The sequence below is a fragment of the Odocoileus virginianus genome, chromosome X (assembly GCF_023699985.2).
Source record: "Odocoileus virginianus isolate 20LAN1187 ecotype Illinois chromosome X, Ovbor_1.2, whole genome shotgun sequence".
NCBI classification, from domain to species: domain Eukaryota; kingdom Metazoa; phylum Chordata; class Mammalia; order Artiodactyla; family Cervidae; genus Odocoileus; species Odocoileus virginianus.
Genome location: NC_069708.1, coordinates 33,372,527 through 33,386,183, shown reverse-complemented (window position 1 = coordinate 33,386,183; position 13,657 = coordinate 33,372,527).

Sequence of the window (13,657 nt, the reverse complement as noted above, 5' to 3'; positions counted from 1 at the left end):
TCCTGAGAAACCTGTATGCATGACAAGAAGCAATAGTTAGAACTGGACATAGAACAATGGACTGCTTCCAAACTGGGAAAGGAGTACTTCAAATCTATCTACTGTTGCCCTGCTTATTTAACTTATATACCGAATACATCATAGGAAATGCTGGGCTGGAATCAAGATTTGCCAGGAGAAATATCAACAACCTCGGATTTGCAGATGACACCATCTTCAAGGTGTAAAGTAAAGAGGAACTAAAGAAATTCTTGATGAAGGTAAAATAGGAAAGTGAAAAAAACTGGCTTAAAGCTTAACATTCAAAAGATGAAGATCATGGAATCTGGTTACATCACTTCACAGGCAAATAGAAGGGGAAAAAGTGCAAGCAATGGCAGATTTCCTCTTCCCCCCCACCACTTCGTTGGGATCCAAAATCACTGGATGGTGACTGCAGCCATGAAATTAAAAGGCACTTGCTCCTTGGAAGAAAAGCTATGACAAACTTAGACAACATAATATAAAGCAGAGACATCATTTTACTGACAAAGGTCCATATAGCCAAAGCTATGGTTTTCCCAGTAATCATGTATGGATTTGAGAGTTGGACCATAAAGAAGACAGAACACTGAAGAACTGATGCTTTCAAATTGTGGTGCTGGAGAAAACTCTTGAAAGTCCCTTGGATTGCAAGATCAGACCAGTCAATTCTAAAGGAAATCAACCCTGAATATTTACTGGGAGGACTGTTGCTGAAGCTAAAGCTCCAATACCTTGGCCCCCTGTTGCAAAGAGCTGACTCACTGGAAAAAGACCCTGATGCTGGGAAAGATTGAAGGCAAAAGGAGAATGGGGTGGCAGAGGATGAGATGTTTAGAGAGCATCACTGACTCAATGAACATAGAAATAAGTCTGGGAGACAGTGGAGAATAGAGGATCCTGACATTCTACAGTCCATGATGTTGCAAATATGCAGACACTACTTTATAACTAACAACAATTACAAAAGGCAAATATACTGTAAAAGTATGATACTATCCATACACAAATACAATATTAATACCAGCAACCATGATACGAAGAGAGTAAAAATGTAGCAAAGGAATTGCATTTTAAATTAAGGGGCCAAAAATTTAAAATAACTTGAATATATACAGATCACTATATTAAATCCTATTGGGAAAGGCAAACTAATAAAACAATAGAATCACACACAGAAAAGAAACAGCAACCCAAAAATGACACAAGATGGTTATCAAACCACAAGAAAATAGAACAAAATAGCAAGCAAGAAACCACACCTATAAAAACAAGTGGAAAACAAATAAACTGGCAATAGAAAAATACATATTAATAATTATCTTAAATGTAAGTAGATTAAATGTCCCAAACAAAAGACACAGAATGGTTGAGTAGATACAAAAACAAGACCCTAATGTTGTTGTTCAGTCACAGAGTCATGGATGACTCTTTGCGAACCCATGGGCTAAAGTGTGCCAGATTTCCCTGACCATCACAATCTCCCAGAGTTTGCTCAAATTAATATCCACTGAATCAGTGATGCTATCTAACCATTTCTTCCTCTACCACCCTCTTCTCCATTTGCCTTCAATCTTTCCCAGCATCAGGGTCTTTTCCAATGAGTTAGCTCTTTGTATCAGGTGGCCAGAGTATTAGAGCTTCATCAATGGCATCAGTCCTTCCAATGAATATTCAGTGTTGAGTTCTTTTAGGATTGACTGGTTTGATCTCCCTGTTGTCCAAGGGACTCTCAAGAGTTTCCTCCAGCAACACATTTCAAAAGCATCAATTTTTCAGCACGTTGCTTACTTTATGGTCCAGCTCTCACATTCATACATGACTACTGGAAAAAACAAGCTTAACTATATGGATTTTGTCAGCAATTTATGCCTCTGCTTTTTAACACAGTGTCTAGATTTGTCTATGAAAGTTGGCACAGCAACACTCATATTTGACAAAAAAGACTTGAAAATAAAGACTGCTACAAGAGATAACAAAGGATACTACATAATGATCAAGGGGTCATTCCAAGAAAAAATATGCAATAATTGTAAATATATATGAATTCAACATAGCAACACCTCAATTTTTTTTCCATTTATTTTTATTAATTGGAGGCTAATTACTTTACATCATTGCAGTGGTTCTTGTCATACATTGAAATGAATTAGCCATGGATTTACATGTATTCCCCATCCCGGTCCCCCCTCCCACCTCCCTCTCCACCCAATCCCTCTGGGTCTTCCCAGTGCACCAGGCCCGAGCACTTGTCTCGTGCACCCAACCTGGGCTGGTGATCTGTTTCACCCTAGATAATATACATGTTTTGATGCTGTTCTCTTGAAACATCCTACCCTCGCCAAATGACAGTAAAAAAATAATTATGGGTGGACTTTAACACCCCACATTCATCAACAAACAGATCACCCAGACAGAAAATTAATAAGGAAACAAAAACCTTAAATGATACATTACACCAGATAGACTTAATTAATATCTATAGGATATTCCAACAAAAAGCAGTAGAATAGATCTTGTTTTAAAACCCGCGTGGAACATTTTCCAGAACAGATCACACCTTGGGCCACAAATTAAGCCTTTATAATGTTAATAAAATTAAACTCATATCAAGCATCTTTTCCTAACACCACAATGTGAGATTAGAAATCAGTTATAGGAGAGAAAACATTAAAAATACAAGTACATGGAGACTGAACTTTGTTACTAAACAACCAGTAAGTCACTGATGAAATCAAAGAGGAAAATAAAAACTGCCTAGGGGCAAATGAAAATGAAAGCATGATGATCCAAAATCTACGGGAGGAAACAACAGCAAGTCAAGTAGGGAAGTTTTCAGCAATGTAATATTACTTCAGAGAATAAGAAGAAACCTCACACAGCCTAAATTTTCTCCCACAACAACTAGAGAGAGAAGAATAAACAAACCCTAAAGGCAGTAGAAGAAAAGAAATCATAAAGATCAAGCTGATAAAAATGAAATAGAGACAAAGAACATAATGAAAAATATCAATGAAATTTAAGCCTAATTCTTTGAGCAGGGAGACAAAATTGATAAACCCTTTTAGTCTAGCTAATCAAGAAAAAAAGGAGAGGACTTAAATCACTAAAATTAGAAATGAAAAAGAAGTTACAACATGCAACAAAGAAATACAAAGAATCAAGACTACTTCAAGCAACTATATGCCAATATAAAGGACAACCTAGGATAATAGGACAAATTCTTAGGTAAAACCTTCCAAGATTGAATCAAAAAGAAATAGAAAATATGAACATACCAATCATAAGAATGTAATTGAAACTGTGATTAAAATGATTCAGCCAACAAAAGTCCAGGACCAGATAGCTTCACAGATGAATTTTACCAAACATTTAGAGAGTAGTTAACACCTACCCTTCTGAAACTACTCTACTAGGCCACTATCACCCTGATACTAAAACCAGATAAAGATATCACAAGAAAAGAAAATCACAGGCCAATATAACTGATGAACATAAATACAAAAATCCTCAAAAAAGTACCTGCAATCTAAATATAACAGCATACTAAAAGGATCATACACCTTGATCATGTGAGATTTATTCCAGGGATATAAAATTTCTTTGATATAAACAAATCAATTAATGTGATATACCACACTAACAAACTGAAGAATAAAAACCATGTGATCATCTCAATAGATGCAGAAAAGGCTTTTGACAAAACTTAACACCTATTTACAATAAAAACTCTCCAGAAAATAGGCACAGAGAGAACTTACCTCAATATAATAAAAGCCATATATGACAAATTCACAACAAACATTCTCAAAGGTGAAAAACTGAAAACATTTCTTCTCTGATCAGGAAGAAGGCAAGGATGTACACTCTTTGTACTCTTATTCAACATAGTTTTGGAAGTTCTAGCTATGGCAATCAGTAGAAAAAGAACTAAAAGGAATCCAAATTGTAAAAGAACAAAATAAAATTGCCATTATTTGCAGATTATATGATACTATACATGGAAAATCTTAAATGTGTTACAAGAAAACTACTAGAGCTCATTAACCTATTTTGTAAATTTGCAGGATACACAATTAATGCACAGAAATCTCTTCTTTCCTATAAACTAACAATTAAAATTCAGAAAGAAAATAATAACAAAACAATCTCACTTGCAGTTATATCTTAAAGAATAAAATACTAAAGAATAAACCTACATATGGTAGCAAAAGACCTGTATTTAGAAAACTATTAGAAATTGATGAAATAATTCAAATATAAGACAAACATATGGAAAGATATACCATATTCTTGAATTGGAAGGTTCAATATTTTCAAAATGATTATACTACCTAAAGCAATCTACAGATTCAATGCATTCCCTATCAAACTACCTGTGGCGTTTTTCATTGAATTAGGATATAGAAATTGCATATACAAATTTTATAATTTGTATAGAAACACAAAAGACCCCAAGTAGTCAAAGTACTCTTGAGAAAGAAAAAAAAAATCAAATCTGGATAAATCAACCTTTATGATCTCAGCTAGAATCATCCAAACAGCACAATATTGGCACAAAAAAAGTATAGATCAATGGAATACAGTAGGATGTCCAGAGATAAGCTCACACACCTATGGTCACCTTATAGAAGACAAAAGAGGCAAGACTCTACAATGAGGAATGACTGTCTAATCAATAAGTGTTTATGGAAATACTGGACAACTACAAGTAAGTGAATGAAATTAGAACAATCAAAAAACCATGCAGGGGGGAAGGTCGAACATGTCGGAGGAATAGGACGGGGAGACCACTTTCTTCCCCATATATTCAAGGAAACATCATCTGAATGCTGAGCAAATACCATAAAACAACTTCTGAATGCTGACAGAGCACACCAGGCACCCAGAAAGGCAGCCCATTGTCTTCAAGAGGAGGTAGGACAAAATATAAAATATAAAAAGAGAGACAAAAGGGTAAGGGATGGAGACCTGTCCTGGGGAGGGAATCCTAAAAGAGGAGAAGTTCACAAGCACCAGGAAACCCTCTCACCAGTGAGTCTGTGAGGAGTTTTGGATCTCACGGAGCAACATAACCAGGGAGAAAAATAAATAAATAAATAAATAAAACCCACAGATTACATGCCTAACGACGACTCTCAGTGGAGAAGTTGCTTGCTTCCACCATCAGCTTGCTTCCACCACCAGCAAGTGGGGGCTGAACAGGGAAGCACGGGCTGCGTTGCTTAGGGTAAGGACTGGGCCTGAATGCCCTGAGGACAATCTGAGGGAGTTAACATGAGATAGCAACCCAAGCTGTGAGATAGTCAGAGAGAGAGAGAAAGAGAGAGAGAACCTTCCCGAGAAAAGCTGTAACTTAAGGTACTGACGGCCCACTCACAGAACAAAAGACTGAGCAAATACCAGAGGAGAGCTAACTGGCTGCAGACTGGCCCATCCCCCCGCCTACCAGAGGCACTTGGCAGACAGCGAGAGGCAGAAGGCAAGGGGCAAACTTGGTCCTAGAGATGGCATCCTCGACCAAACTGTGAGCAGGCTTCCAGTTGCTAATCAAGTCTTCCTAGGATCCTGGATGGGTGACATCTCCAGGATAGGCGCAGCCAGAGACCAGCTCCCCAGAGGAGACACACGACACACCTGAGACAGCTCTCCTGCTGTGCACCCGTGAAACTGAGCAGCTTGGATGGGGGAAGTGATAAGACACACCTCCCACCTGGGGAGAGTGTGTTCCCAAGCACCTGGTCGCCTGAGCTTCTTGAACCTGGGAAGGGCACAAAACGCCCAACCGAGTCTGCACCTTTATGGAGTACCTGAGAAGCTGAACCTGAGGGGCTTAGACCTGGGAAGTGCACCCAACACAGGGTCCACTTTAGACAGTTCCCCTGCAAAGCAACCTGGAGCCTGAGCAGTGTAGACCAGGAAAGAACACATGCTGTGAGCAGGGGCAAACCTAGTGTGACCCTGATACTGCCAGCACTCCTCACACATGCCAGTGTTATTAGTTTGCAGTGTTCCTCCCTCCCCACAGCACGATTGAGCAAGTGAGCCTAAATAAATGACCATCTTCGTCCCCTTGTATCAGGGCAGAAGTTAGATACTGAAGATACTTGCAAACAGAGGAAGCCAAAATAAACAAAGAAGAGGGAACCACTTTGGAAGTGACAGGTGCAACAGATTAAAACCCTTTAGTTAGCTCTGCTACATTGGAAGGGACCTATAGACCTTGAGAAGTATAAGCTGGAATAAAGAACCATTAGAAACTGAACTGACACCACACTGCCATCTACAACTTGAGAGAAAATCCTAGATATATTTTAATATTATCATTTTTAATTTTTCTTTAATTTTTAAGTTCTTTATTACACATTTAATTTTCATTACCTTGAAAAAAAAGAACCCTATCTGTAAAGCAAATTTCATATTTTTTAATAACTTTTGCAGTTTTGTTTTGTCTTTTTAATATTGTATTTCTGAAAGTCTGACCTCAATTCTAGACTTTTAATCTTTGCTTCTGGTATTTGTTATCAATTCTGTACTGTTAAGAACCCAATTTTCAGTACCAATTTTTACTTAGGAGTGTGATTACTGGCTTGATTGCTCTCTTCCCTTTTGACTCTCCTTTTTCTCCCCCAGGTCACCTCTATCTCCTCCCTCCCCCCTCTCTTCTCTACTTAACTCTGTGAATCTCTTTGGGTGTTACAGGTTGTGGAGAACACTTAGAGAACTGATTACAGGATAAACTGGTCTCTCTCCTTTTGACTCCCCTTCCTCTTCTCCTGGTCACCTCTATCTCCTTCCTATCTCTTCTCTGTGGAACTCTGTGAACTTCTCTGAGTGTTCCAGACTGTGGAGAACAATAGGGAATTGATTACTGGCTAGATTGCTCTCACCCTTTTTAATTCCTCCTCTTCTCCTTCTGGTCACCTCTATCTCCCTCCTCCCTCTTCTCCTCTTTATGTAACTCTGTGAACCTCTCTGGGTGTCCTTCACTGTGGAGAATCTTTCACCATTAACCTAGATGTTTTATCATCAGTGCTGTATGGATGGAGAAGTCTTGAGGATATTGTAGGGATAAGACTGAAAGCCAGAGGCAGGGGCTTAAATCCAAAACGAGAACAACAGAAAACTCCTGACTCCAGGGAACATTAATCAACAAGAGCTCATCCAAAAGCCTCTGTACCTACACTGAAACCAAGCTCCAGCCAAGAGCCAACAAGTTTCAGAGTAAGACATACCAAGCTAATGCTCCAACAAAGCAGGAACATAACTCTGAGCACAAAAATACAGGCGGCCAAAAGTCACACCAAACCCACAGACACCTCAAAACTCACTACTGGACACTTCACTGCACTCCAGAGAGAAGAGATCCAGCTCCACCCAGCAGAACACAGACCAAGTTTTCCTAACCAGGAAATCTTGACAAGCCATTCATTAAACCCCACCCACAGGGAGGAACCTCCACAATAAAGAGGAACTGCAAACGTCCACCCCAAACACAGCAACCTAAACAAGATGAAAAGGCAGAGATATATTCAGCAGGTAAAGGACCATGATAAAAGCCCAAAAAACCAAACAAAAGAGGAGGAGATAGGGAGTATAACTGGAAAAGAATTCAGAATAATGACAGTAAAAATGATCCAAAATCTTCAAAAGAAAATGGAGTTACAGATAAATAGTCTAGAAATAAGAATTAAGAAGATGCAAGAAAAGTTTGACAAGGACTAGAAGACATAAAAAAGTCAGTCAATAATAAATAATGCAAAAACTGAGACCAAAAGCACTCTGGAGTGAACCAATAGTAGAATAACTGAGGCAGAAGATAAGATAAGTGAGGTGGAAGACAAAATGGTGGAAATAAATGAAACAGAGGGGAAAAAAGAAAAAAAAAAGAATTAAAAGAACTCAGGACAACCTCAGAGACCTCTGGGACAATGTTAAACATCCCAACATTCGAATCATAGGAGTCCCAGAAGAAGAAGACAAAAAGGAGGGCCATGGGAAAATACTTGAGAAGTTAATAGTTGAAAACTTCCCTAAAATGGGGAAGGAAATAGTTACCCAAGTCCAAGAAACCCAGAGAGTCAGAAACTGGATAAACCTAAGGTGAAACACCCCAGTTCAGTTCAGTTAAGTTCAGTTGCTCAGTCGTGTCTGACTCTGCGACACCATGATTTGTAGCACGCCAGGTCTCCCAGTCCATCACCAACTCCCAGAGTTTACTCAAACTCATGCCCATCGAGTCGGTGATGCCATCCGGCCATCTCATCCTCTGTCATCCCCTTCCCCTGCTGCTCCTAATCCCTCCCAGCATCAGGGTCATTTTCAATGAGTCAAATCTCCGCATGAGGTGGTCAAAGTATTGGAGTTTCAGCTTCAGCATCAGTCCCTCCAAAGAACACCCAGGGTTGATCTCTTTCAGGATGAACTAGTTGGATCTCCTTGCAGTCCAAGAGACTCCCAAGAGTCTTCTCCAATACCACAGTTCAAAAGCATCAATTTTTTTGGTGCTCAGCTTTCTTCACAGTCAAAATCTTACATTCATACATGACCACTGGAAAAATCATAGCCTTGACTAGACGGACCATTGCTGGCAAAGTAATGTCTCTACTTTTTAATACACTGTCTAGGTTGGTCATAACTTTCCTTCCAAGAAGCAAGCATCTTTTAATTTCATGGCTACAGTCACCATCTGCAGTGATTTAGAGCACAAAAAATAAAGTCTGACATTGTTTCCACTATTTCCCCATCTATTTCCCATGAAATGATGGGACCAGATGCCATGATATTAGTTTTCTTAATGTTAAGTTTCAAGCCAATTTTCTCACTCTTTTTCACTTTCACTTTCATCAAGAGGCTTTTTAGTTCCTCTTCACTTTCCGCCATAAGGGTAGTGTCATCTGCATATCTGAGGTTATTGATATTTCTCCCTGCAATCTTGATTCCAGCTTGTGCTTCTTCCAGCCTAGCGTTTCTTATGATGTACTCTGCATATAAGTTAAATAAGCAGAGTGAAAATATACAGCCTTGACGTACTCCTTTTCCTATTTGGAACATGTCTGTTCCATGTCCAGTTCTAACTGTTGCTTCCTGACCGGCATATAGGTTTCTCAAGAGGCAGGTCAGGTGGTCTGGTATTCCCATCTCTTTCAGAATTTTCCACAGTTTATTGTGATCCACACAGTCAAAGGCTTTGGCATAGTCAATAAAGCAGAAAAATATTTTTTTTTTCTGGAACTCTCTTCCTTTTTTGATGATCCAGTGGATGCTGGCAATTTGATCTCTGGTTCCTCTGCCATTTCTAAAATCAGCTTGAACATCTGGAATTCACAGTTCACGTATTACTGAAGCCTGGCTTGGAGAATTTTGAGCATTACTTTACTAGCGTGCGAGATGAGTGCAATTGTGTGGTAGCTTGAGCATTCTTTTGCATTGCCTTTCTTTGGGATTGTAACGAAAACTGACCTTTTCCACTCCTGTGGCCACTGCTGAGTTTTCAAATTTGCTGGCATATTGAGTTCAGCACTTTCTTTTTTATTTTTATTTTTATTTTTTTTAGTGCAGCACTTTCAAAGCATCATCTTTCAGGATATGAAATAGCTCAACTGGAATTCCATTACATCCACTAGCTTTGTTATTAGTGATGCTTTCTAAGGCCCACTTGACTTCAAATTCCAGGATGTCTGGCTCTAGGTGAGTGATCACACCATCGTGATTATCAGGGTCGTGAAGATCTTTTTTGTGCAATTCTCTGTATTCTTGCCACCTCTACTGAATATCCTCTGCTTCTGTTAGATCCATACAATTTCTGTCCTTTATTGAGCCCATCTTTGCATGAAATATTCCCTTAGTATCTCTAATTTTCTTGAAGAGATCTCTAGTCTTTCCGATTCTGTTGTTTTCCTCTATTTCTTTGCATTGATCACTGAAGAAGGCTTTCTTATCTCTCCTTGCTATTCTTTGGAACTCTGCATTCAAATGGGAATATCTTTCATTTTCTCCTTTGCTTTTCACTTCTCTTCTTTCACAGCTATTAGTAAGACCTCCTCAGAGAGGCATTTTGCCTTTTTGTATTTTTTTTTCCATAGGGATGGTCTTGATCTCTGTCTCCTATAAAATGTCACAAACCTCTGTCCATAGTTTATCAGGCACTCTGACAGAATGTGGTCCAGTGGAGAAGGGAATAGCAAACCAATTCAGTATTCTTGCCTTGAGAACCCCATGAACAGTATGAAAAGGCAAAATGATAAGATACTGAAAGAGGAACTCCCCAGGTCGGTAGGTGCCCAACATGCTCCTGGAGATCAGTGGAGAAATAACTCCAGGAAGAATGAAAGGATGGAACCAAAGTAAGAACAATACCCAGCTGTGGATGAGACTGGTGATAGAAGCAAGGTCTGATGCTGTAAAGAGCAATATTGCATAGGAACCTAGAATGCTAGGTCCATGAGTCAAGGCAAATTGGAAGTTGTCAAATATCAGATGGCAAGAGTGAATGTCAACATTCTAGGAATCAGCGAACTAAAATGGACTGGAATGGGTGAATTTAACTCAGATGACCATTATATCTACTACTGTGGGCAGGAATCCTTTAGAAGAAATGGAGTAGCCATCATGGTCAACAAAAGAGTCCGAAATGCAGTACTTGGATGAAATCTCAAAAACGACAGAATGATTTCTGTTTGTTTCCAAGGCAAACCATTCAATATCACGGTAATCCAAGCCTATGCCCCAAACAATAATACTAAAGAACCTGAAGGTGATTAGTTCTATGAAGACGTAGAAGACCTTTTAGGACTAACATCCCAAAAAGATATCCTTTTCATTATAGGGGCCTGGAATGCAAAAGTAGGAAGTCAAGAAACACCTGGAGCAACAGGAAATTTGGCCTCAGAGTATAGAATGAAGCAGGGCAAAGGCTAATAGAGTTCTGCCAAGACAATGCACTGTTCTCATCAAACACCCTCTTCCAACAACACAAGAGAAGACTCTGCACATGGACATCACCAGATAGCCAATACTGAAATCAGATTGATTATATTATTTGCAGCCAAAGATGGAGAAGCTCTATACAGTCAGTGAAAACAAGACCGGGAGCTGACTGTGGCTCAGATAATGAACTCCTTACTGCCAAATTCAGACTTAACTTGAAGAAAGTAGGGAAAACCCCCAGACCATTCAGATATGACCTAAATCGAATCCCTTATGACTATACAGTGGAAGTGAGAAATAGATTTAAGGGACTAGATTTGATAGACAGAATATCTGATGAACTATGGATGGAAATACCCCAGAACACATATTAATCAATTTAACAAAGATCAAAAACAAAGAACGAATATTAAAAGCAGAAAGGGAAAAACAAATAACACACAAGGGGATTCCCATAAGGATAACAGTGGACCTTTCAATAGAAACTCTTCAAGCCAGAAAGTAATGGAACGACACACTTAAAGTGATGAAAAAGAAAAACCTAAAACCCAGATTACTGTACCCAGCAAGGATCTCATTCAAACATGAAGGAGAAATCCAAAGCATTACAGACAAGCAAAAGGTGAGAGAATTCAGCACCACCAAACCAGCTCTTCAACAAATGCTAAAGGATCTTCTCGAGACAGGAAACACAGAAAAGGTTTGTAAAGTTGAACCCAAAACAACAAAGTCAAGGGCAACAGGATCATACTTATCAATAATTCATTCAATGTAAATGGGTTGAATGCACCAAGCAAAAGACAAAGACTGCCTGAATGGATTAAAAAACTAGACCCCTATATATGCTGTCTACCAGAGACCAGAGACATTACTTTGCCAACAAAGGTCCTTCTAGTAAAGACTATGGTTTTTTCCAGTAGTCATGTATGGATGCAAGAGTTGGGCTATAAAGAAAGCTGAGCACCGAGGATTTGATGCTTTGGAACCATGGCATTGGAGAAGACTCTTGAGAGTCCCTGGGGCTGCAAGGAGAGCCAACCTATCAATCCTAAAGGAGATCAGTCCTGGGTGTTCACTGGAGGGACTGATGTTGAAGCTGAAGCTCCAATACTTTGGGCCCCTGATGCGGAGAGCTGATTCATTTGAAAAGACCCTGATGCTGGTAAAGAGCAACTGAACTTAACTGAACTGAACAAAATATACCCCTCAAACCTAGGCATACATAGAGACTGAAAGTGAAGGGCTGGAAAAATATATTTTCCGCAAGTAGAGATCAAAAGATAGCAGGAGTAACAATACTCATATCATATAAAACAGACTTTGAAATAAAGGCCTTGAAAAGAGTCAAAGAAGGACACTACATAATGAACAAAGGGTCAATCCAAGAAGAAGATATAAGAATTAGAAATATATATGCCCCCAACATAGGGGCGCCACAATGTATAAAGGTAATACTAGCAAGTATGAAAGCAGAAATGAACAAGAACACAATAATAGTGGGAGACTTTAATACCCCTACTCACTCCTATGAATAGATCAACTAATCAGAAAATTAACAAGGAAACACAAACTCTGAATGATACAATGGACCACTTAGACCTAATTGATATCTATAGTGCATTTCACCCTAAAACAATGAATTACAACTTTTTCTCAAGTGCACACAGAACCTTCTGCTGGATAGATCACATCCTTAGCCATAAATCTAGCCTTGGCAAATTTAAAAAAAAAAAAAAATTAAACCATTCCAAGCATCTTTTCTGATCACAATGCATTAAGATTAGATGTCAACTACAGGGGAAAAAAACTATTAAAAATACAATCATATGGAGGTTAAACAACAAACTTCTAAATAACCAACAAGTCACAGAAGAAATCAAAAAAGAAATCAAAATATTCATAGAAACAAATGACAAAGAAAACATAACAACCCCAAAACTATGGGATTCAGTGCAAGCAGTGTTATGGGAAGTTTCATAGCAATACAAGCCTACCTCAAGAAACTGGAGAGAAATCAAGTAAATAGTCTAACCCTATGCCTTAAGCAACTAGAAGAAGAAGAAATGAAGCAATCCAGCGTGAGTAGAAGGAAAGAAATTATAAAAATTAAGGAAGAAATAAATGCAAAATAAACAAAGGAGACCATAGCCAATCAACAAAGCTAAAAGCTGGTTCTTTGAGAAGATAAAAAAAAAAAAATAGAGAAACCATTAGGCAGACTTGTTGAGGAAAAAAAAGGGAGAAGAATCAAGTCAACAAAATTAGAAATGAAAACGGAGAAACCATAACAGACAACACAGAAATACAAAGGATCATAAGAACCTATTATCATCAACTATATGCCAATAAAATGGACAACTTGGAAGAAATGGACAAATTCTTACAAAAGTATAACTTTCCAAAAATGAACCAGGAAGAAACAGAAAATCTTAACAGAACCATCACAAGCACAGAAATTGAAACTGTAATCAGAAATCTTCCAACAAACAAAAGCCAAGGACAAAATGATTCACATCTGAATTCTACAAAAAATTTAGAGAAGAGCTAACCCGCATCCTTCTCAAACTCTTCCAGAAAAATGCAGAGGAAGGTAAACTTCCAAATTCATTCTATGAGGTCACCATGACTTTAATACCAAAACCAGACAAAGATGCCACAAAAAAGAGAACTACAGGCCAATAACACTGATGAATGTAGATGCAAAGAT